Below are 23,967 nucleotides of genomic sequence, written 5' to 3'. Positions count from 1 at the left end.
ATTATTCAAATGTAGAAACAGACTATTGTAGCATTACAGATAGGATTGTAACATTGACTTATTTTTATGTAGGCACAAACATACATGTAAGGCTCCATTTAATCACCTCTTGAAAAGTAACCACCAATGAAAACACATATGTGCTGTAGTTCTGGCTGGCGACACATGTACTACATTTAACATTGTAAAATTATATTGGGAAAATTCACAATGCTAGCCAGAATTTCAGGGATGCATAATCTCAAGTCACTTGTAACTCAAAATAGAAGGCTTTCACCAGCTATACAAGAGTATTTCCAGAGGTACCATTTTGGTTAAACCTTCAGGTTTAAGCATTCAACCTGACTGCTTGGCACGGTAATGTTTGGCAGCACTTTCATTGAATAATAAAAAGGTAGACATCTCAAGCAAAAAATGCTGTTCCCAGGATACTCAGCTAAATGTTATGAGTGTGAAATTCCTGAAGCCAAAGAGTAGTAACTTTAACTATGTGATTTAACAAGGGCTGAGTGCCTATATTAATATACATCATCAAATGTGGCTACTCATAAGATCACAAGGAGTCTGAATGAAGAAGGTCCTACAGCCCATTGGATCTCATTCCTCCAGAACACCCACCCTCCCCTCCCTATACCACAACGTCAATTGCTTGGACTTTTTAAATGACCCTAGTGTCCTGGCTTCTACCACCTTTCTGAGGAATGTCTTCCAGTCAGGGAGAACAAGTTTGCAGGGCTATGAGGAGAGAGCAGGGGAGTGGGATTGATTTGAATAGCTCTTTTCAAAGAACTGGTACAGACACGATGGACGGAATGGCCTCCTCTGTGCTGTATAATTCTAGAATTCTATGTGTCACTGATTTCCCTCTGAGGAAGGAAAAACTACTGGTATCTGTCCTCAAATTGCCCTTACAACTTTAAACCTATGTCCTCTTGTTCTACTTCCTCGTTGTGTCCTAAAGTATTGATCTCGGTTTACTTTTTCAATCCCATTTAAAATTTTATAATACCTCTATGAGCTACTCTTAGTGACATGAAATATCCCTGGTCTAGAAATCAACTTTCCACATTGACCTAGAACAGCAGCGAATTCTGTAAAACCTCTACTGTCTATTGACTATTGAAGTTCAAGAGTCCCTCAAATAATCCTCCAGATAAATTGATCATTTACTGTATACCTTGGGCGCTGACAGCATCTTCCTCCATGGATGCACTCATGGAACCAATGCAGAACTCGGCATCCTGTTCGACCCTCAACCATCCTTCATATCCCACATCCGTGCCATGACCCGCTCCGCCTTTCCCCACCTCCGCAACATCGCCTGGCTTCACCGCTGTCTTTCACTACAGGCCACCGAGACACTCATACACGCATTCATAACATCCAGGTTCGACTATGCAAACTCCCTGTTTGTCAACCTCCTGAACACCTCCCTCCATAGGCTGCAGATCATCCAGAACTCTACAGTCCGTGTCCTCTCCCACACCAGGCTCCACGACCCTATCAGCCCCATCCTTATCTGACTCCACTGGCTTTCTGTCATATAGAGGATACAGTTCAAGATCTCAGTCCTCACCTTCAAAGCCCTCCATGTCCTTGCTTCCCCCTACCTCTGCGATCTCCTAACCCCTTACCAACCTGCCTGCTTGCTCCCTCCACTCAGAGGGCTCTGGCCTGCTTCATGTCCCCTGCTTCGTCCACCCCACCATTGGTGGGCAGGCCTTGAGCCACTCTGCCCCCACCCTCTGGAACTCAAACCCGCAGTCCCTTCACCTCGCCCCCTCCCTTGCCTCCTTCAAGACCCGTCTGAAGACCCTCATCTTTGACCGTGCTTTCGGTCACCCTCGCTTCCCCTCTTGCTCTCCACCCTCCCCAGTCACGATCCCCAGCTCAGGTCCAAAAAACTAATTGTCCAGCACATTAGGACGTCCTCCCAACGTGAAAGGCGCTATACAAATATAATTTTGTTGTTGTTTGGCTGCTTGTGTCGGACCTTGTTGTGCGCAAAACAGCTGCAAAGTTACCTACAAATACATTCACTGCGCTTGCCAGCAATTATTTGTGAAGTGCTTTGAGATATTTCAGTATTGTAAATGCTCCATCAAGTGCAAGGATTATTATTTCAAGGATTATTATGTGAGACACATGCTAAATGTCTTTCTCAGTAATCCATTGTATTTCAGGAGGAGGAAGACCAGGGAAATATAACTACCCAAGTCATAACATTGTTATTAAGTATATTTTGTTTTTTCCACATTGAGGTCATGACATTTCAGCGATTCTCGGTCACCGAATTGCTTTGCTAAGCTCCTGTTAATACACATCATCAATTCAGTACTTTTTCTCTCTGAGATTTGCACCCTATCAGTGGTCCAGAGTGCATCGTGGTGTTGTAGGGATCTCGCTGATTTCATTGGCTCTTAAATGATGCTTTGGGTAGTCACTGCTATCACACGCAATGGAGGCTCGCGGTTTGATCAAGAAGGAGCAGGCTGACTTCCGTTCCTGTGAGGGATGTGTGGGACAGGTCGTGGCTCTGTATGAGATCGCAGAATACCGTAAGCCCGAGGGGCAACCTATGTTGCATTCATTGACTTTTGCAAGGCTTTTGACCTAGTGCCTCATGATGGAACTGGAAGCCAGGGGAGGACATGGCCGAATCCTGAAAATTTTATCCGGATTGTGTACTCCAGCTCCAAGATACGTGTAATGGTTGACAGTGGACTTGGTGTATGTGTTGCAGGCCTCACTGATAGGATTGCAGCTCTTCTATGTGCAGATGATATTGTGCTGCTGGCGGGCTCACCTAGGGACCTTCTGTGCTGCATCTGCCATTTTGAACACTGGGCCAACTGGTGGGACATGGTGGTAGATGTCCACCAAGTGCAGAATCATGACTCCGCATGGTCCAAGGCAAGACAAGGGAATTGATTGTAAGATACAAGAGGCATTAGTCCCAATTGTTGACTCTTAACGGTATTTCGGAATCGTGGTGAACACTAACTTCAGCCTGGACACTGTCTTGAAGGAACGCACTGAGAAGGGGTGAAGATACTCTGGTCATGCTCATCCCTCTTCAAGGACAGTAAGGTCCCAATGCAGGACTTGTATGCAAACAGTCCTCCTTTATGGATCTGAGCTCCTGGGGATGCAGCAGAGAGGCTTCCTCCAACACATCTGCAAAGTCCAGGATCAAGCAATGAGGTGGATTTGGGGCAAACATGGGAAGCAGCTACAGGGAGTGGTTAAGTGGCTCTGGCCTATACTGACCTATCATTAAGCATCCTGGAGGCAGAGGCGGCTTCACAGTGGACATGTCTATTTGCCAAAGCCCCACACATGAGGACCTGGATTGAGCAACTGGTGCTGAGTAAGCCTGGTATATGGCATTGGACTTGGACTTCAAGAACATGAAGGTGGCTAACACATCATAAGATGACCTGTAAAGGTCCGCCCAACACACTGAAGCCAGATGCCCACCAGATAGCTGATGAGGAAACTCTGTGGCTTGGAGTGACAGTTGCTCGAAGGCGTTACCTGGAGTCCGAGCTCATGAACTCACATTCGTACATCCAGTGCCCGGAATCCATCTTGATTGGTCTGCGGAGAGACAAGCAGCTGCTGCTTAGCCTCCACACCTCAAATTGGTGAAACCATCGATCAATGGGAAAGGATGTGTGCCCAAGCTGTTCACAGAAAGATGTTGGTGATGCTCTCACCCATTTCATGTTCCCCACCGGGAAGCTCTCAGGGAGTTCCTTGTACCTACCATCCACCTATTGAGGGCTCAAACCCACGTTTGTCATATGTCGAACAACCAACTAGTGACTATCCTCGTTGGGGAGGAAGTAAACGGGGTCTCCTAGGAGCTGAACTGGCTCCAAGGTGACATACCTGGCAATGGAATGTTGGAATCAAACCAGACCTCTGTGTCAAACACAAGGTTGACCAAAACATTTTTTTTAAATAACTACTCTTAGCAACATGAGAAGATTCCTGTCCTCAAGTCAATTTTCAACGTTGACCCACAAAAGCAAGAATTCTGTAAAAGTCTCCAGTGACTGTAGTGGTGGGATTTAAAGAGAGCTGCTCTCTAAGTTGACTAAAACGTTTCCATATATATATGCTTAGCTATGAAGCGTATCAGCTTGGCTCTTTTGGTAACACTCTCACCTCTGAGTCAGAAGCTTTTGGGTTCAAGCCCCATTTTGGGACATGGAACTCATATAGTCTAAACTGACACTAAAGTGCATTGCAGGGAGTGTTCTGCATTATGGATGAGATGTTGAACCAAGAAACCGTCTGCCTGCTCAGGTGGACTTTAAAGATCCCATGACACTATTTGAAAAGAGAATGGAATTTCTCATTGTGTCCTGGCCAACAATTTCTCAAATAAAATTGGTCAATCACTTCATGGCCGTTTGTGAGCCAATGCAAATTGGCTGCCGTGTTTGCCCCATAATACACAGTCACTGCATTTTACAGTATATCCAGTGAAGCACTTTGGGACATGCTCCTAACATGAAACATGCTGTACCAAAAATAAGGATTATTATAAGCAGGAAATTGTACATAACATCCATGTCATCTGTTTTATCAGTTTACTAATAATATGTCTCTGGACAAAGAAGGTGACGGATCTCTTTAATTTAAAGCTATCATTGCACATTTTCTTCTAAGATTAAACTCACCTAAATATATTTATAATAATAATCCTTGCATTATATATAGCACCTTATCATGTCGTTGAGATGTCTAAAGTGCTTCACAGAATATATTGTAAAGTGAATTGACTGTATGTTTTGTGGGCAAAGCGGGCAGCCAATTGCACACAGCAGTGACTCACAAACAGTCATGGATTGAGTGACCAAATTAATATTTTTTTAAAGGGATTATTAACCCAGGAAAGCAATCCACCAATCAACTAACAACCGGGTTCCTACTTACTGCTAGGTAAACAGAGGCATGTGGATTAAGAAAACTTGCCTAAGGTTTCCCCCCACTCTGGAATCAAATCCTCTCGCTTTCGAGGCAAGGGCTCCAACCAAAATGCTACAGGTTTCCAACAGAATTTTATATAAATTCCAAAGAAAAGCAAGAACAACTCAGGTTATAGTCATAGGCTTTGTGTGAAGTGATATGTTTTTATGATGATTGTGAATTTCCATTCAAATTCTACAAACACTTAGCGATACTTGGCAAACTGGAAAACGATGTTTGCCAGATTATTTTCAACAAATTCACTGTCACATTAAATTACGTACTGATGATGTGAATTGCTGTTTGGGCCATTGCCTTTATAGTTCACATGGCTATACTATTACATATATATGCTGTTGAGTACTTACAGACTTCCACATTGTGGTAACTTCATTGCATTAAAGCCTACATAAGCACAAACATTGTTACATGATGACTGCAATGATTTTCCCAACTTGCTGCTGCCCTGCAATTGTTAACTGGTTAAGTCATGGAGGCACAAAGTAGATGTACTAGAAACAAACACCAAATTGAGGAATGTCACATTGTCTCCCCACTCGCATTTTCTCAATAATAGCACACACATCTCAGTGCTCTAAATACAAAGTCACATAAATCACAAGATTGATTCAGATGAAGAAAGCCCTCTGCCCATTTGATCTCATACTTCAAGAATACTCATGCTATGATCCTTCCATCATAGCATCAAGCCTAATAATAATCTCTCCAAAAAACAAAAACAATAATAAATTGGTCATTTTCAATCCATGACTGTTTGTGGGACACTGCTGAGCGCAATTGGCTGCGCATTCACCCACAAATATACAGTCAATTCGCTATATCAAATGCAAGGATATTATTATTATTATTATTATTACGCTTTTTATTAAATGAGTCCAGTGCTCTGGCTTCAATCACCCTTCTGGTAACCAGTCATTAAATACCCTCTTGGGTAAAAAATATTTCCTTGAGTCCAATTTTCTACTGTATTAATGCATCTGAATATTTTGTTCTGTCTTTACTTTTGCAATCGCATTTATAATGTTATACATCTACAAAAGGTCCCATCAAAGATGTCTCCTTTTCAAGGCTGAAAAGCACAATCCTGTCTAATTATTGCTCAGTCATGGATTGAATGACCAATTTTATTTTCAAGGAATTATTACCCCACAGAAAGCGATTGCCAATCGATTAACAACCGGGTTCCTACTTAATGTGAGATAAACAGGTGTGTGAAGCAAGGAAACCTGTCCAATATTTTGCCCTTTTGGGAATCAAACTCAGGTTTCTCACTTGTGAGGTGAGTGCTCTAACCACTGAGCTGCAGGATTCCACTTCCGGATCAAGTGTGATGCTGGTTAGATGTAGAATAAAAATCCTTGAATCTCAGATTTCCTCTGTATTATTACCCCAACACACACTCCGGCGTACCCAAGCCTTGACTCTTCCCAACCTGCACCTAATACTCTGGAATTAGGATTCTTAATTGTTTTTCCACAAAACACGCAGTCAGTACACTCTACAGTACATCCTGTGAAGCACTTTGGGATGTCCACCTGACATGAAAGGCTCCATACAAATGTAAGGATTATTATTATTATCCTCTACTGCACCAATGTTTCCATTTCCCACATTAGCCATCCATCACACTGTGGCCTTTTGGCATTTTTATGCCCATGAGTGCCAGATTTGGTACAATACCCACTAAAACTGGAATGAGACTGTCCAACTTTATATATATTTGAACTCAGCTCACAGAGTGAAAGAACCGTGTGGCTTAGTTTCAAGCTGTGATCCATTAGAGTCCTTAACGGAGGAACTGTACATAGCAGCTACTGAATTTACAAACAACCAAAAAGGCAGTAGTTTCCTGTCGCGGCGCTGGGTATCTGCTGTTCGGGAATTTAAACACACAATCAGAGCTCAGCTGTAATAACAGTTTAGCTATTAACAAGCTGGAAATGACCCTCTTGAGAAACCAATCATCCAAACCTACCAATCTAAAATCTGACAGCTATGACTCACCAAATCCCAAAGACCTATTAGATAGACATGGCAGTGTCCTTCTCTACACAGGTTTTAGGACTTGATGGGATTGACTGGTCACTGGGGAGCAGGGATTATTTCTATTCAAATTTTGTTAACACTCTAAGACAAAGCTTAATGGATAGGGTAGTCCAAGCAAGGTAAACAGAGGGAAGCTTGCCAGACAGTGCTTTCAATGGCAAGTTATGTGGTTTTAGCTGATTAAACTACAACAGTATTCCATCTCAACCTCTAAGGTCCCCAAGCCTCGGGCCTTGCTAACCTGTGGCTAATACTCTGCAATTGAGTAAAAAGGGTGCATCCATATGGGGGGAGATTATACATTCCATTCCAGACATGGAGATTTCCATGCGTAGGTGGCATACACATGTGAAGCTCTGAGTCAGATTTGGATACACGTAAGCTTGGGTTTCCACATGTGTCAGATACTTGATTGACCAAAACAAAACAGGATATCCTGGTCCTGGAACCTGGTCGTGGTCAAGTGGGAGGAGAATAATAAATCCTATTCCAAGAGTGTGTGTGTGAGTGTTGGTGGTGGTGAAAGCACCTGGAGGAACTACACAAATTGGTGAGCTGTTTTGTGAAACAAAACGCAAAATACTGCAGATGCTGGAAATCTGAAACAAAAACAGAAGTCGCTGGGAACACTCAGCAGGTCAGGCAGCATCTATGGTGAAAGGAAAGTGAGTCAACATTTCGGTTCCACAACCCTTCTGTTCTGACGAAGGGTCATGGACCCCAAACGTTGACTCACTTTCCTTTCTCAACAGATACTGGCTGACCTGCTGAGTGTTCCCAGCGACTTCTGTTTCTGAGCTGTTTTGTGACTCTGGTGTCAGATTTTGAACTTAATATTTTCTTGTTCCGCAAAGATGACAGCATGAGAGGCAATGTACTGGAACATTTCTGAATCAATCTACCAATGCTGCAACGAATTAAGTAATTTTCCCTTGTTTAACTCTCTTGAGATGCCTCTCTGTACTGCACAGTTTTTTATTCAATGCAGTTTCCACATTGAATTGACATTAAGAGTGCTGCTCTGGGGACAGCAATTTGATTCTGAGCCCTGAGTCCAAAACTAATCCAATTGACACCATCCTGTAATTTTTCTAGCCCAAACGAAACCTTGAAACGTAACAATGCTAAGTTTAAAAGTTCTTGAGTGGGCTGTTGGATACCCTGTGCCTACATGATTTCAGCAATAACTAGTGAACCAGTGGCAATTCCAACTCTTTCATAACTTTGAAAATAAACCAGTCATTGGCAGTGGTTAGTGGAGTTCTGTGTATGTGTTCACGCACAGTATACAGAGCTGTCCTCAGGACTGTTAACAGCAGATCTTCTCTCCAAATAGCTCCGCGATTGCAAAAAAAATTCACTGTTAAGGGTATTTAATACAGGGCTCCCAGGGGACATTTTGTTCAGGTCATACATCTGGAACAGTTGTCAGCTTACTATCAATACATCTAGCTAACCATCTCAATACCTTGTCAACAGGTTATGATGAGTGACCGCTCCTTTTTTAGGTATTCAGTGTTAAAAAAAATCAACCTAAGGGCATGATTGGTTAATTCACCGCCACCGGATATGGAGTTACACTGAATGCTTTGAAAGAAGCATTGATATTCTCCCATAACCGACATGCATATAGAATAAACTGCCTAAGCATGACTTCATTCATGGGAAAGATCATTATAGTACATGAGTCATGAAAGCAATGCATAGATCACCATCACCGTTGAGATGCTGAAAAAATGATTCTATGAACAATGTGTTTCTTGAGGACTACAACAACAACAACTTGCACGCGGGGTCGAGTCTTGGAGACTAAGAGGTGAGTAAAATGTTCCCAGCCAGTTTGTATGGTAAGCATTCATTCATACTTATTAACAAAAGTTAGGTACCATATCCACTTTAAAAGTCACATCAGCCAAGTGTCAGCCTGATTCAGTTGTCAGCACTCTCCCATCGGAATCAGAAGGTTGTAAGTTCAAGCCCTATATTAAAACTTTGAGCTCATAATCCTATACTGTATTATGAAAGGTGTTGCTATTAAACAGAGGTTCTGTTTGCCTGTTCTGGTGAACGTTAATTATATCATGGCACTATTCAAAAAAGAGAAGGAACATTTCCTAGTGTCCTCCCCAACAAATCCCCCAGTTTAAAAATAATGGGTTTTGCTTTATGATTATTTTGGGACATTGTGGTTTGCAAATTGGTTGCCACATTTGCCTACAAATACAATCACGAACCTTTACAGAAAACTCACCAACTACAAAGATTACTTCTATCAGTGTACCGCTGAGATTCATTTCTCAGAGCACTCGCCTCGCAAACGAGAGGACCTGGGTTCCATTGCCAGCAGGGCAAAACCTTAGGTACGTGTCCTTACTCCACATACCTCTGTTTACCTAGCAGTAAGTAGGAATTTGGTTGTTAGTCGACTGGTGGATCGCATTTCCGGGGGTAATAATCTCTCCAAAAAATAATTAAAAAATAATCATTTGGTCACTCAATCCCCATTTTTTGTGGGACACTGCTGTGCGCAATTGACTGCCATGTTTTTACTCACAAATATATATTCAATTTACTTTACAGTATATTCTGGGTGAGTTTAAAGACTGAAGTAACAAAATGAGTAAAAGCTGCACGAGGTGGTATCAGACTATTCTCTGCACTTCCTCCAGCAACTGCAAAGTTCAGAGATCAGCTCGTAGGCTTAAACAGAATTGTTCTGCAAAGGTAGAACTGATCATGTAAAATACAAGACAACATCAACAACTTGCATTTATATAGCGCCCTTCACACGGAGCGGTGTCTCGGATCACTTAACAGTGGCGGAGGCTGATGCTGAGCCTGAAGAAGGAGGAGTTAAGCACAGTCGAAGAAAAAGGTCTTGAATCATGATCTAAAAGAGGGGAAGGAGGGCGCCAGGTGAGAGATTGGGGGAGAGAGTTCCAAATCTTCGGGGTATAGTGGCTTAGGCGCCAATGGTGGAGCGGAGGGGGACGAGTGAAAAGGAGGAAGCCAGGCCCTGCTGAGCTGAGGCAGTGGGTAGTGGAGTGGGGAGAAAGCAGGTCAGAAAGGTAAGGGCAATCACTGTACATGATTGATGTCAAATTGTAGAAAGTATCAGGCTACCCAGTCATAGATGATAACTCTGTTACACGACAGGTAGATTCCTCGATCAAATTAAAGGAATAAAATAGTGAACCAAAATATTATTGTGGTTTTAAATATGAAAAACAATCACGCAAAAAAAAACGATCCCAGGCTACCAAATACTGTTAGGATTTACTGAATTACGAATGTCAGAAACCTGCTGGTGTGGAACTTTTATTATGATATTCAAAGCCTATTACAATCTCCACATTGTATGTAATGTGTCAAAGCAGCTCATATGCATGGCATGTGTGGGTTTGTTTGTTTCAGTGATGCTATTTAACCTCCACGGCCCAGATTTTTCTTTCAGTGCCAGAAATAGCTTATAAGATGTGGTAAATTTGCTTCCCTACAACTTCGTGGATTTTCACCATTTGTCAGTAACTATTAGGTGAAATTATCCTAAGGCCTGCCTGACAGTGTATTAACAGCATCCGGTGGAGTAACGTGTCCAACTCCAGGGGCGAATACAGAGGAGAAAGTTATTTGCGAGTGGCAAACAATAACCAGATTTCAACATTGAAAGTTTGTGTTTTTTAATAAATTGTCCAACAATAATAAAATAATCCTTGCATTTGATGTAGTGCCTTTTCATGCCTGAAGGATGTCCTAATCTGCTTTGAACAATAACTTGCATTTATATAGGGCCCTTCTCACAGGGTAGGATCCCGGAGCACTTAATAGTAAAGACTTTATTGTTCTTCATTGACTTTCAATTTAATTTACACAAAACACCACTGAGGACAGTATTGCAGTTATCTCTGGGGGTGCAGGAGACAAAAGGGAAACTTCTGCACCAAACATTCCCCACTTTCAATTTAGTGACTGGAGGTAAAATCTCAGCCCACGGAGTATAGCATACTTCATCATGTGAAGACTGCTACCTTAAGAATAGCACAGTATAAGAGAGCTGAAAGAGCTATCTTATATTTCATAGGATGTAGGCTCAGAGAATTTTGCTGGCATACCAAGTATGAAGAGCCTTTGGTCCATCTAGCTTCCAATAGAAATATGAATTCTACTCTTAAAAATGACAGTGAACCTAATTTGTTTTTTCAAAAGAACATTGAATTCGCTCGACCAATAAATAAGGAGAGATAACTGTTAGACTTTACTGAAAGACAACTGGCTCCTATTCATGTTTCTGATTTAATTAATTGCCTGCTGCACTGACGGTCATTGCTCTTTTGAAAGCTGGTGAGATCTACATGTCTCTTTGAAAAGCATCTCTGAATTTTTTTTCTGCAAATTACTAGGATGGCATTTTTCAGTATTGGTGCCAATAATTATTTGAAACACAGCAAATGACTCTACGGGTTGGGTTCCTTTTTTCAGGTTGGGCTCGGTACCTTGTTGAGCCATCATAAAATATGCTTTATTCTACATCTATCCTCAAAATGCACAATTCTGACACTGGGTATCTAAAATGGGGAAATTGCTCAAACATTACAAAACTTACAAACAAATTCATGGGTCAATTGAAAATAAAATTATATCTTTAAACCTTTCTTAGCAATTCCCATTAAAATGGAATTTAATAGAAATCCCCTCCATCTCTCTTAAAATAGTCCACACCCTTGGAGAACTATGTGTTCTAACTAAACTTAAAAAAAAATTGTTTGCTTCAGTCCATGACTGTTTGTGGGACACTGCTGTGTGCAATTGGCTGCCACGTTTCACCCACAAATATACAGTCAATTGACTTTACAGTATATTCTGTGAAGCGCTTTGAGATGTCTTGAAGACGTGAAAAGCACTGTATCAAATGCAAATAATATTATTATTATTAAATAAAGTCACAAGTTTTTATTATCAAGATATCTAGAAATTTTAATATTAGTGCTAACCTGTGGAAGGTGTAGTACATTAAAAGTCACTGACGGCAGAAGCCAATGTAAAAGGTCTGCATGGTGGACTGCTCCCAGCAAATATTAAGATCACATTGAGATGAGAAGCAGTGATAATCTGTGATCCAAATTAAACATTCCATTCTAAATCACTTTCATAGCAAATTTTTAATAGGTTTTCCAACGATAATAAAATAATCCTTTTATTTTGAAACGGTTATCTTGAAACACTTCACTAGATATGCTGTAAAGAGCTGAGCGTGCACAGCCCTTTTTCAGTAGTGATGCACAAGTGAAGTGGATTGTGAACCCAAATGAACCGATTTGTCAAAGAAAATAAAGAAGTGGGTGTAATTCAAATCACCTGGTCTTCATATAACGCATGCAGCTGCCAATGTGTCCAAAGAAACTGCACGCAGCGCCCACAGTCAGAAATATTTTCATTGATGGCAATGCATGATCAGGCTGATTATTTAGTTTTCTGTCTTCAGCCTACAACAAAACTGGTGTGATCACGCAGCATATATATATTAAAAATAAATGCTTTAATGCTTCAGTTTGCAAGGCACATATATTCCTGATAGCTATTGTTTACTATGTTGAACATTTGGTGATTTCTCCAGACATGTAGTTTTTAACTCGCCTCTTTTACACTCTTTTACACTTGAATGCTATTAATAAATTTATCAACTAAAAATATTTATTTCCCCTTACAATGTGCTAAGCTGGAAATTGCTCATATGCTTTCCATCACCTCCGGAAATTCAAAAATGTTTTTAACAAACAGAATTGAATAAAAATGAAATTCTTTCTTCTCCCAGAAAAGCCAGCAACTGAGTATGAATTAAAACAGCTTTCAAAAATATTGTTTTAAAACCCTTTCTGAGCCAAATTACACAGCCACATTCTGTCTAATATTTGACATGGTTTCCAGACAAATCTTTTTCAGCTGGCCACCAAACCACACAAAGTTTAAGATAGCACTACAATATACTTGCCAACTTCTGCAGAATAATGGAAGCATAATTTTCAGTGTTGGAGAAGGAATCCATTAGGATCAGGAAAAGATTGATTTGGATCTTGATAGGTCTTTTATTGGCCGTGTTGTTGTGTTTGGATTGATCTTTGTTAAAAAAAACCGACAGTACTACAGATTTACAACTTCCAGCACAATGGGGAGGGTGACGAGGTAATGACAAGGTTAATCACTGCTAAGTAGATTTATATTTACATGTTTATCGTTAGGCTCTTGGCACAAGTTTGAAAATTATGGTTTTGTCTTTTGAATCCCAGAAACGGTACTGGAAATTTCAGCAAAATATGGAAAGTTGGCTTAAAATAAAAGCTTTGATTTTAGAAATACTACTTTTAGAGTTTATAGATACCCGCAATCATGTAACTTGGATTTCTGGTAACGGATCTGGAGAAAAGAATGTTGTGATACCCTTCACATCATTTAACAAGAACAATAGCTTGCACTTTGCACTCTTCACAGAATAGGGTTGCAAAGAGCTAAAACCTCAAAACACCTTATGCAGATCGTGCCAGAAATGGGGTGGGTGGGGGGGGGGGCATTGGAGGAGGAGAGTGGTATTCATAGATATAGTCGAAAAAGTAGGTTTTTAGCCATTTTTTTGAAATTATAATAATAATCCTGCATTTTTGATGTAGCATCTTATCATTTCATTGAGATGTCTCAAAGAGCTTCACAGGATTTTACGACAAAGTGTAGTGACTATGTATTTGTAGGCGAATGTTGTAACCTATTTGTGCAACAGCCATAAAGTGAATGCCCAATTTTATTTGGGGGACACCAGGAGAAACTCCCTTCTCTTTTCATGTAGTGCCATGAGATCTTTAATGTCCACCTCAACAGGCAGTCAGCACCTCAGTTTAATGTCTCATTCAAAGGACAGCACCTCCAACAATGCAACACTACCCCACACCCACCCAACCCCCCACCCCAGTCCTGCACTAGAGTGTCAGCCTATACTATGTAAATTCAAAGTCCTGACTTAAGATTTGAACCCACAACCTTCTGATTAAGATGCAAGAGCGCTACCAACTGAGCAAAGCTGACACATCTGCTGAAGAAAGAGAGCAGAGGATCAAGCCAAACACCAACGTTGAACATTGGTTCAATGAGTTCGAGAGAGAGGGTGGAATTGAGTCTCTGTCGATACTAGACTAATGCACACACAAAAGTGAAATAAGCTTCCCTTTTCTGACTAATAATAATCCTCGCATTTGATGTCGTGCCTTATCATGTGTTTGAGATGTCACAAAGCACTTCACAGGATATACTGTAAAGTGTAGTGACTGTATATTTTGTGGGCGAAACACGGCAGCCAATTGCACATTATAGTTTCCAACAAACAGTTGTGGATTGAGTGACCAATTTATTATTATTTTTTGCTTGAAGGAATTATTACCCCCAGAAAAGCGATCTAGCAATCAACAAACAACCGGGTTCCTACTTACTGTTAGGTGAACAGAGGCAAAAAAAAGTAAAAGATAATGCCCTTCTTTGGGTAGCTAGCCATACATGCCTGCTAACTTCACCACAGTAATAATAAACTAAGAACTCCCTTCCTTGAAGTTCCATGATGTTTTCATACAGATTAACTTTATGGCTTCTGAAGCCCATTCTGCACAGTTGTTAGCCTTGCACTACAATCCACAGTGGCTGATGTCCAACCATCCAGAAGGTGTTTCTTTGAGTGTTCAGTCCTTTCGAAGCTCATATGTCAATTGAAAACTCTGCAAAAAGATAAAATTGCATTATACTAAGAACAGAAAGATACAAGCAAGGAACAAGAAAAGACTCATCGAGTCCACTCCCATAAAGTGTTCTGGATTTCATCCTGCCTTGTTTTGGAAAAAAAGTACTGCACCGAGACTTCCAAACCCCAAAGAAAAGCGAGCAAAAAACATACAATACTCAGACATCACCATCTCTCAAGCCTGGTCTGCCTTTCATCCACATACAACACGAACACACCAGGAAAAATATATTTTTTTGCAAAATTTACAATTGGTTGCTGATAGAAGGTTGAAGGGTGACCTGATAGAGGTCATTAAAATTATGAAGGGTTTTGATAGAATCAATAGGGAGTAATTATTTTCACGGTCAGTGGGTCAGGGACTAGAGGGCATTCATTTAAGATAGTTAGCAAACGAGCAAATGGGACGTTAGAATTGTGAATTTTGTGGGCAAAACGCAGCAACCAATTGCGCACAGCAGTGTCCAATAAACAGTCATGGATTGAGTGACCACATTCTTATTATTTTATTGGGGAGGAATTATTACTTCTGGAAAGCGGTCTGCCAATCGACCAACAATCAGGTTCCTACTTACTGCTCGGTAAACAGGCATGTGGAGTAAGGAAACTTGCCTAAGGTTTCACCCTGCCCGAATCGAACCCGGTCCTCTCGTGTCAGAGACCAGTGCATTAACCACTATGCTATTGGACTTCGTAAAGGGGATCAGCCTGTATTCTGTGTTCTTATGTGACTCTGTAACCCCTCACTGGAAAATTTGGTTTCAGTAATGGGGAAATGGTTGAATTTTATTTTGGAACATTTTGAGGAAGTTTGGTTCATAAAAGTTTCAAACAAGCCAACCATCTTGTCACGCACAATGCTTCCATCACTCTGACATTCTCCTACTAACTGCTTGTTGAAGTTCACACCTGACATCTGTACATTTGTTTCATGAGGCATGGAAAAGAGAAAAAAATGTTTTAACTTTTGGCCTAGAATCAGCTACAAGGCTGCTATGGTAACATCAAAACAAACCAAAAACTAGCTCTCAATCAAAGTGTTTTTCTGTAATTTATCACCATTGCACCAATACACCGTTGTAACAATTACACTGAAGCATAAATATGTATTATGTAAAGATCAACTAGTCAGCCTTAAGTTGATCGAGACTAAGTATAAGTATAATGACAATAATTGTTGCATTTAATATAATGGCTTTTCTGTCAGGAGGGCAAATCCAAGCTCTTCACAAGATCCACTGTAAAATGTTTTGTCAATATATTTTTGTTGGCGAGTACAGCAAGCAATTTGTGCAGACCAATGATCCACAGACAGCCTTGAAGTGAATGAGCAATTTTATTTGGGGGATTGGTGTCCAGGACATTGTGAGAAACTCCTTTTTCTTTGCAAATAGTGCCATGGGATCTTTAACTCCTTCTAAACAGGCAATAACAAACAGCTCAGTTTAACATCTCATTCAAAAGACAGTATCTCTGACAATGCAGTGCTCCCCAGCATTGCACTGGGTGTCAGCTTGGACTATGTGAGTTCAAAATCCCAATGTGAACTTGAACCACAACCTTCCGCCTCAGAGGCGACAATACTACTAGATAAGCCAGGCTGACACCTCAATAGTGTTAATAGATATTTCAAATAAAGAGGTGACAAACAGGCTAAGGATTTTAGAGGAGGCACCAGGCCTGGATTTAGTGCACTCACGGTTACTTCCATTATCAGTTCCTGATCTCAGGCATATTGCAGTGGATTACTAGGTGAAGGCCTGAGGGTTGCCCACAGAAAAGATGGAAGGAAGAAAGGTTGCCAGGCTATGCTGGCACGCTTACTAACAAACTGGCACTGATAGAGCTAGGGAGCAGGTCCCACATATTCGTAACCACAGAATTCATGTGCCCCAGGGGGAGGAGGAGGAAAACTGGACTAACAGAAGAAAAAAAATCAATTACACATCACAAATATTTCAGAAAAGGGCTTCATGGCTTTTGTTATTCAAAAGCATTCATGTGCTTGGAGTTGTTTACAACAAATTCTTAATTATTTGTCCAGAAAGCATTAAAGTATTATTGGTGAACTAAGCTGCCTTAGGCTAAGTGGTGCTTAGCTATAATGATGATCAGGAGAGTAATTATGGTGTGATAGTAATAATGGAATAAAATAATCGAAAGTCTCTAAAATGTTGGTTTAAAATCAGAGCCTCCTTAACACTCGTTTGCACAAAAACAGCTATGTTCAGACCTCCTCAATAACAAAAGCTCCGCTGTAATCAGAATCACTTTACTCTGACTTCCAATGAGTGTCTAGGTCAAAACACTGAACCCTTTTCACTCTGTGCAGCAATCTCTGGAGGTAATTTGCAACGTCAATGGAAAGTGCTTTGACTGAAGTTGCTATCAAGTCACCATGTAAATGGTAACTGTGAGGTAGATCGAAAATGCAATATTACCCCAATTACCATTCATTTCCTTCTAATTGTGTGATTTGGTTTTATGGCAATTAACCAGTAATATCTACAATGTCATGCATTTCTGTTAAAAATGCCTGCAGTACAATGTGAATCCTGGCATTTAAAATCTGCATAATGTTTCTGACTACAGTATTCATGAAGATCAACCGTGTAGTCAAAGCACGTCTGGGACTTTGTTGAACAAAGAAAAGTACACAAGAGCTTTCAGGAACGTCAGCTTAGTGTTCCAAAAAGCTCAAAGGTTTCCTGAATACCTTATCAATGTCGATGCAAAAGATAGTATTTATAGTTTGTTTCAGTCTGGCACAGTTAGGAGCACTTTTGTCTCTGAGTTACAAGATTGTGGGTTGAAGCCCCACGTCAGGACTTTGAACTACTACTTGTAAAGAGAAGGGAGTTTCTCCCGGTGTCCTGACCAACAATCCCCCAGAGAAAATAAGTTATTCACTTCATGGCTGTTTGTGGGACAATGCTGCATGCAAATTGGATGCCATTTCGCATACAAATATACAGTCACTACACTTTATAGTATAACCTGTGTAAACAATACTCTCCCAGATGTACTGAACCCTCTGTTGATGGTAGGGGGTTTACACACAGGAAACAGACTACTGAGAGGGTTACCTCTACTTCAAAATCTACGCACGCACACACACACACACACACACACAGTGGCTTGAAAGCTTTCGATTTTGAAATATTCTCACCCAAGTGAATCTGAAAGGCAATAGAATGATACCTGACAACTGCAGACCTACTAACTTGACATCAACAATGGGGAAATGAATCAACAACAACAAATTACATTTGGATAGCGCCTTTCACGTCAGGAGGACGTCCCAAGGGTCTACACAGTAAAGGATCTGCACCCAAGCTGGTGGTTGGGATCAGGAGGGGTGGAGGGTGGGGAGGGGAGGGGTAAGAGGGTGACCGAAGGCAAGGAGGAGGATGTGAAGCAGGCCAGAGCCCGCTGAATTAATTGTTGGAAGCAAAATGGAATATCACTAGCACAAAAATAATGACAATTGCCACAGCTTCTGAAGAGAAGATTTTATCTGACCAACCTCATATATATTTTCAAGAAGTGACATCCCATTTTGTCAAGTCCATTTCCAAAGTAACATAGGAAACATTCTTTTACAAGCTGACGTTACTAGGTAAGAATGGTAAGCTGTGTAACGGTATGATGGAGTCCTGTAGTTCAGTGGTTAGAGCACTCGCCTCCCAAGCGAGAGACCTGGGTTAGATTCCTGGCAGGGCGAAATATTGGGCAAGTTTCCTTACTCCACACGCCTCTGTTTACCCAGCAGTAAGTAGGAACCCGGTTGTTAGTCGATTGTCAGATCACTTTTCCGGGGATAATAATCCCTAAAAATAAATTCTATGAAGCGCTTTGAGATGTCTTGAAGACATGAAAAGCATTATATCAAATGCAAGGATTATTATTAGTAACTGGGAGCAAGGGAGGAAATGGAGAAAAGTAATGAGTGGAATGCCCTTGAGACTTCACTGGAGCTAATTCTATTCCTGATATAAATGAATGTCCCAGATTTGCAGACTCAAGTTAAATTTGGAGATCAGAAAGAACTGTGAAATCAGAGGAGATAACCAACAGAGGAGATCCTACAAAGGGAGTCAACAGGTTATGCCCTTGGGTTGCTCACTGGCAAATAAAATTTAAAAACCCCGAATGCATATAGGAAGCAAAAATAGGAGGCGCAAGCACTCTGAATACGAGATAAATTTTGTCATGGGGAAAGCTCAAAGATATGTAGGGATGTTATTTGATTCAGCGATCAACATGTCAAAACAGTGTGAGACAATAATAACCTTGCCAAACAGCTATATGGGCTATATTGCCAAATCAATTGAATTCAGATTCCTAGAAATCATACTCAAGCTGTATAGTCTTCTACTTCAACATCACCTGAGTATGGTTCAGGTCACTGCAACATAAAGAATTTTCCCAGGTTCTAAAGGCAGTATACAGTACATTACCAAGGCTGAACCCAGTGTCATAAGGAACAGCTATGAGGAACAATTAGATTATTGATGCTGCAAAGGGAGCATATTGAGTAGGTAGGTATTCTGAACGGATGACAAGAAATGGGTTGAAGGGCTTTCTTCATCCAAACCTCTTTTGTGTTCGTCTGCTATGCTTTGCCTGCAGTCTATACGCATCTCTAATCAAAATATTCATGATGTGAAGTGATGTTTCTTCAACAACGAATAATCAACAATGTGAAGTATGGCTAGGCACCAATGAGAGACACAGTACACTTAGCCCGTCAAGTAGCAATAACATCACCAACAACAACTTGCATTTATATAGCACCCCTCACGCAGGGTAGCTTCCCAGGGGGCTTGACAGTGGCGGAACAAGATTCCGAGCCAGGGGTGAGGGGGAGGTGACCGTAGGCCCAGTCAAATAGGAAGGTTTTCAGGCATGACCTAAAAATGGGGAAGTTAGGGATAGAGGAAGAGTGCTCAGGCGTCAGGGGTAGTGGTTGGTGCAGCTACCAATGGTGGGGAAGGAAGGACAGCTGTGGGTCGAACCTGATGCTTAGGTTGTGCACTGGTTTGGTAAAACTGAGGGAGAGCAGCGTGCTTTGTATGACTTATGTATTGTGAATTAAATCTTAATGTTTATGTTATCAATCAGAAGCCAAGTTGGCATCTTTAAAATGATTTGCTTTTAACTGAGCATTCTTATAAATCTGGCATGCCAACTTTAAAGATGGAAATCTTATAGAGTAATGCCCTTAATAATAATAATTCTTGCATTTGGTATAGCGCCTTATCATGTCGTTGAGACATCTCAAAGTGCTTCACAGTATATATTGTAAAGTGAATTGACTGTGTATTTTGTGAGCGAAACGCTGCAGCCACTTAGTTACACTTAAGTTAAACTTCATGTTAAGATCTATTCGATATGCAGAAATGCACAACTGGTTACAGTTTCTCAGTTCTGTTACACAATATGGAGCATACTTGTGCCAGTCATTATGTGAATTGCTTAGATATTGCTCCAGATGACCTGCCAGAATATTGTATAAGAGGTTCTTTGGAAATAATAATAAATCCTTGCATTTTATATAATGCTTTATCACATCATTGAGACGTCTCAAAGCGCTTCACAGGATATACTGTAAAGTGGGTTTGACCGTGTGTTTTGTGGGTGAAACATATGGGTTGATGTCCAAAATAACAGCTAACATCTCACCACCAGCAAAAGATTTGTAGATATTTAGTTGTAGGGAGCCAAGTCAATGATATACATGGAAAAAAGGAACCAGAGAATTTTACTGCACATAAGGAGCCCATCGTGCTCTTGCTGACTCTCTGAAAAAGTAATCCATTTAGTCGCACTCTCTGACCATTCCTTATATCCTTTCACATATTTCTCTTTCAATATTAGTCTAATTTCCTTTCAAAGGGCATTATGGGTTCTGCTTCAACCATGGCATTTGGTAGAGCATTCTATGCCCTCTGTGTAAAACAAATTCTAAACTTTGTCTTTTTGATAATAATCGATAATTGAATCCCTCCAATCACTGACTCACCAACTTGTGGAAACAGTTTCTCCCTAATTTACCTTATTTAATTCCTTCAGAATTGTGAACAGCTCTCAGGTCTCCTCTTAAGCTTTTTTGTCTTTGAAAGCTGGATTCTCTACTCATAATTAATGCCTCTCATTTGTGGTACCGACCTAGTGAATCTGCTCTGTACTTTCCCCATTGTCTTGACATCCTTGCTTTTGTATTCTAGGCCTGCTGATTATGAAACCTTTTATTTATCACTAAAAGTAATTCCTGAATCAAAGAAATCTTTGAGGTTGAGGACAGAGAAGGGGAGAAAATAACGTGGCAACAAGTGATAATTCAACAAAGAAGCTTAGATAATGTTGGTGGCAAATTAGCAGAAATTTAGGATAATGCTGTACTCAAATTGGATGAGGTCCAGATTATCTGGTCTCTGAAGTCAACCAATGGGCAAGAGTGAGCTGCTGAGCACACCTCAGGCATAATTGATAATCTGTCCACGATGCAACCGACATAATAAAGCTGGGTGACACCTCATAAAGGTCAACTTTGTAATTGGATTTAGGGTTACAAATCCTAGTGATTGGTAGGTAATAGGTTTGGAGACAGTCTTAATTACCGTATGATGACTTCCTGTGTTACAGGCCTGAAATTCTACCTTGTCTAAACCTGTAAGCCAATTTTGCTTAAACTGTAAAATGGTGCAGAATTGTAAGAAATTCTTCAATTCAGTCTTAATTTCAAGCCAGTTTCTTTAATAAATGCAGAAAATTGGTTTCCAATTTAAGAAGTTTCCACATTGTTGGTCAATCATAAATAGGTTGTTTGCTTTGACTATATATTGTTGGTCAATACAACATAGATTTCTAGCCTAGGATGAAGTGGAATTCCAGGCACCCAGTTGGAGAATGGCCTTGAAAATGTAGAAGTTACAAACCAGGAGTTGCTGAGGTAATTCTGACCTGCATTTTGCAATTGAAACTGCTAATTGAATCAACACATTTTTTCAAAAATTCTAAAATAATTCCATCTCTAAAGCAGATTTTGTCAGATTTTTGAAGGTTTTTCTCAGGTGAGAAACAGCCGTAAGAAAAATACTAGCCATGATTGTATTTTCGGTTGCAAACCAGAAATGACAAGGAGCACAGCAACATCCAGTTTGAAAATATTGCACTTCAACCGCATTATACCAGTAACAATAGAACTTCCTTAGGGAAACATAAAGATTTGCATAACATTCTCCGAAACACATATTGAACAGAACAGATAAAATGAAGAGTAATACAAAACTTAAGAAAAATGAACTGGAATAACTAAAGCAGACAAGTAGCCTTTCACTTGTGGATCAGCTTTGCTAAACTCCAACTACAATTAATAGAATAATAATTCTTGCATTTGATATAGTTTTTTCATGTCAGGAGGATGTTTCAAAGTGCTTCACAGGATTAGCTATATGATGTTGTGACTATGTATTTTGTAGGTGAAATTTATGGATATATTTGATATATCTGAACTGACATCTGCTTCTACTGGCCATGGTGTATTCAAGTAAGAAGCTTGTCAATCAATCATCAGCAGTTGTTTTCTTTGTAGCGACATTGGGTGTCTATTTGTGCTAACATAAAAATCAATCATGAGCTCTGCATCACAGACCAAGTCTGATCCTTGCATTGCATTCTCACACATGCACTTCCAGCAGAGCTCAATTGCTAGCAATCAAAAACAGGTGCCATGGCTGCTTTTTCCCTGCTGAGCCCAGGACTGCTGGGGCTAATTGTAGCATCCCTACTGTTACCCTTGTTGAGATCAGTTAACTCCAACCACAGCCCTCTTGCCTAATGTTTCTAATGCTCCAATGTACACGACAGTGCCTGTGCCCATGGTGTTCCTCTACCACCATAAGGCACTCATTGCTTTGATGCCTGTTAAGCAATGCTTAATATTATATGTACAGTGGTAACATTAGATAGATGCACTTTTCTTTTGCAGGATACATGCAAAAAATTAGGATTGAAGATGCTGGTAGCCTTATTCTACAATAGATCAGGAAGTACACAATGGTGACATGAACTATGTCCTGTTCCCCCACACTCACACTCTTCACCTTGTGGGGGAAAGCATCAACAACAACATAAATTCATATTAAAAAAAACCTCCCCCCAAAAAGTAAGTGAATACAAATTTACATTTTCACAGTAGAAGGAGGTTCCAAAGCACGTAGAGTACTGGCTGGACACCTGATCTGGGGATGCAAACTACGGAGGGTGGGAAAACAACCTACAAACCGTAGTCAAAGAGGTACGACTTGAGATGGATGTTGAATGAGGTGAGGGTGCAAATCTGAGGGATCTCAGAATGGTGTTCCAGAGAGTGGGGACAAAAAGGCTGAAAGCTTGTCTGCCGATAGTGTGGCAGATAGGGCAGAGGACAAAAGCTAAATAAAATTTAGAGAAGGAATGTCGGAGAAACTGTCTAGCTTATATCTACAAGTCATTGTTGACTATTATTCATGGGTAACACTGTAGCTGCTCCACAGTGGGCCATGCCATTAATAAAGTGGCTGACTTTTACATCTCTGAAATTCGAGTTTACACAGCATCCAGTTTGCATAATCAGAAGTGTAAATTCATACGTACTTAATGTCTTGGATTCTGGGGAGAAAAGATCACAGCCAACCAATTTAGTATTTATCAACTACGCCAGCATTTCTAAAGATGACACTACCCCTGGGGCTGTGTTTAAATCTGTCAGAAACAATATCCACTATGGGCATCAAGCTTCTTGCAAGGTTCAGGTTAACTTCTATAAATCTAATTAAAGAACAATGACAGTAGCACAAACTAATTGCAGTTATTGTCTGGCTGCATTGAACCCGCTACTCTCTTTAATCAGACTTTCAACAGCAGGCAGTTATTCTCCAATATTGGTGTGACTGCTTTACACTATTCAGTATTTCCAATGGAAAATCAGTTATGATCTATTTTTTAAAAGCAGAACATAAGAGAGTTCCAAAAAGAATTGTCATTCTAAAAAACAACAAAAGCATTTTTTGTTGTGTTTTGCTGTCTAAAGAAAAACTGTTTTGGTGGATCAAGTTCTACTGCAGATTCACTCAAGAATAATATAAAACGTGGATCAAACT

The 23,967-nt window shown here is 40.4% G+C and overlaps 1 non-coding gene across 1 annotated transcript; it reads left to right on the top strand.

Moving 5' to 3' along the window:
* Window positions 1–18,473: 18,473 nt before the first annotated feature.
* On the top strand, window positions 18,474–18,545 carry trnag-ccc. The gene has a single exon. It is a non-coding gene; the product is annotated as a tRNA-Gly (tRNA).
* Window positions 18,546–23,967: the final 5,422 nt, after the last annotated feature.

This window comes from Callorhinchus milii, unplaced genomic scaffold (genome assembly GCF_018977255.1).
Source record: "Callorhinchus milii isolate IMCB2004 unplaced genomic scaffold, IMCB_Cmil_1.0 Scaffold3, whole genome shotgun sequence".
In the NCBI taxonomy this organism is placed as follows: domain Eukaryota; kingdom Metazoa; phylum Chordata; class Chondrichthyes; order Chimaeriformes; family Callorhinchidae; genus Callorhinchus; species Callorhinchus milii.
This window is presented reverse-complemented; position numbering and strand designations above follow the sequence as displayed.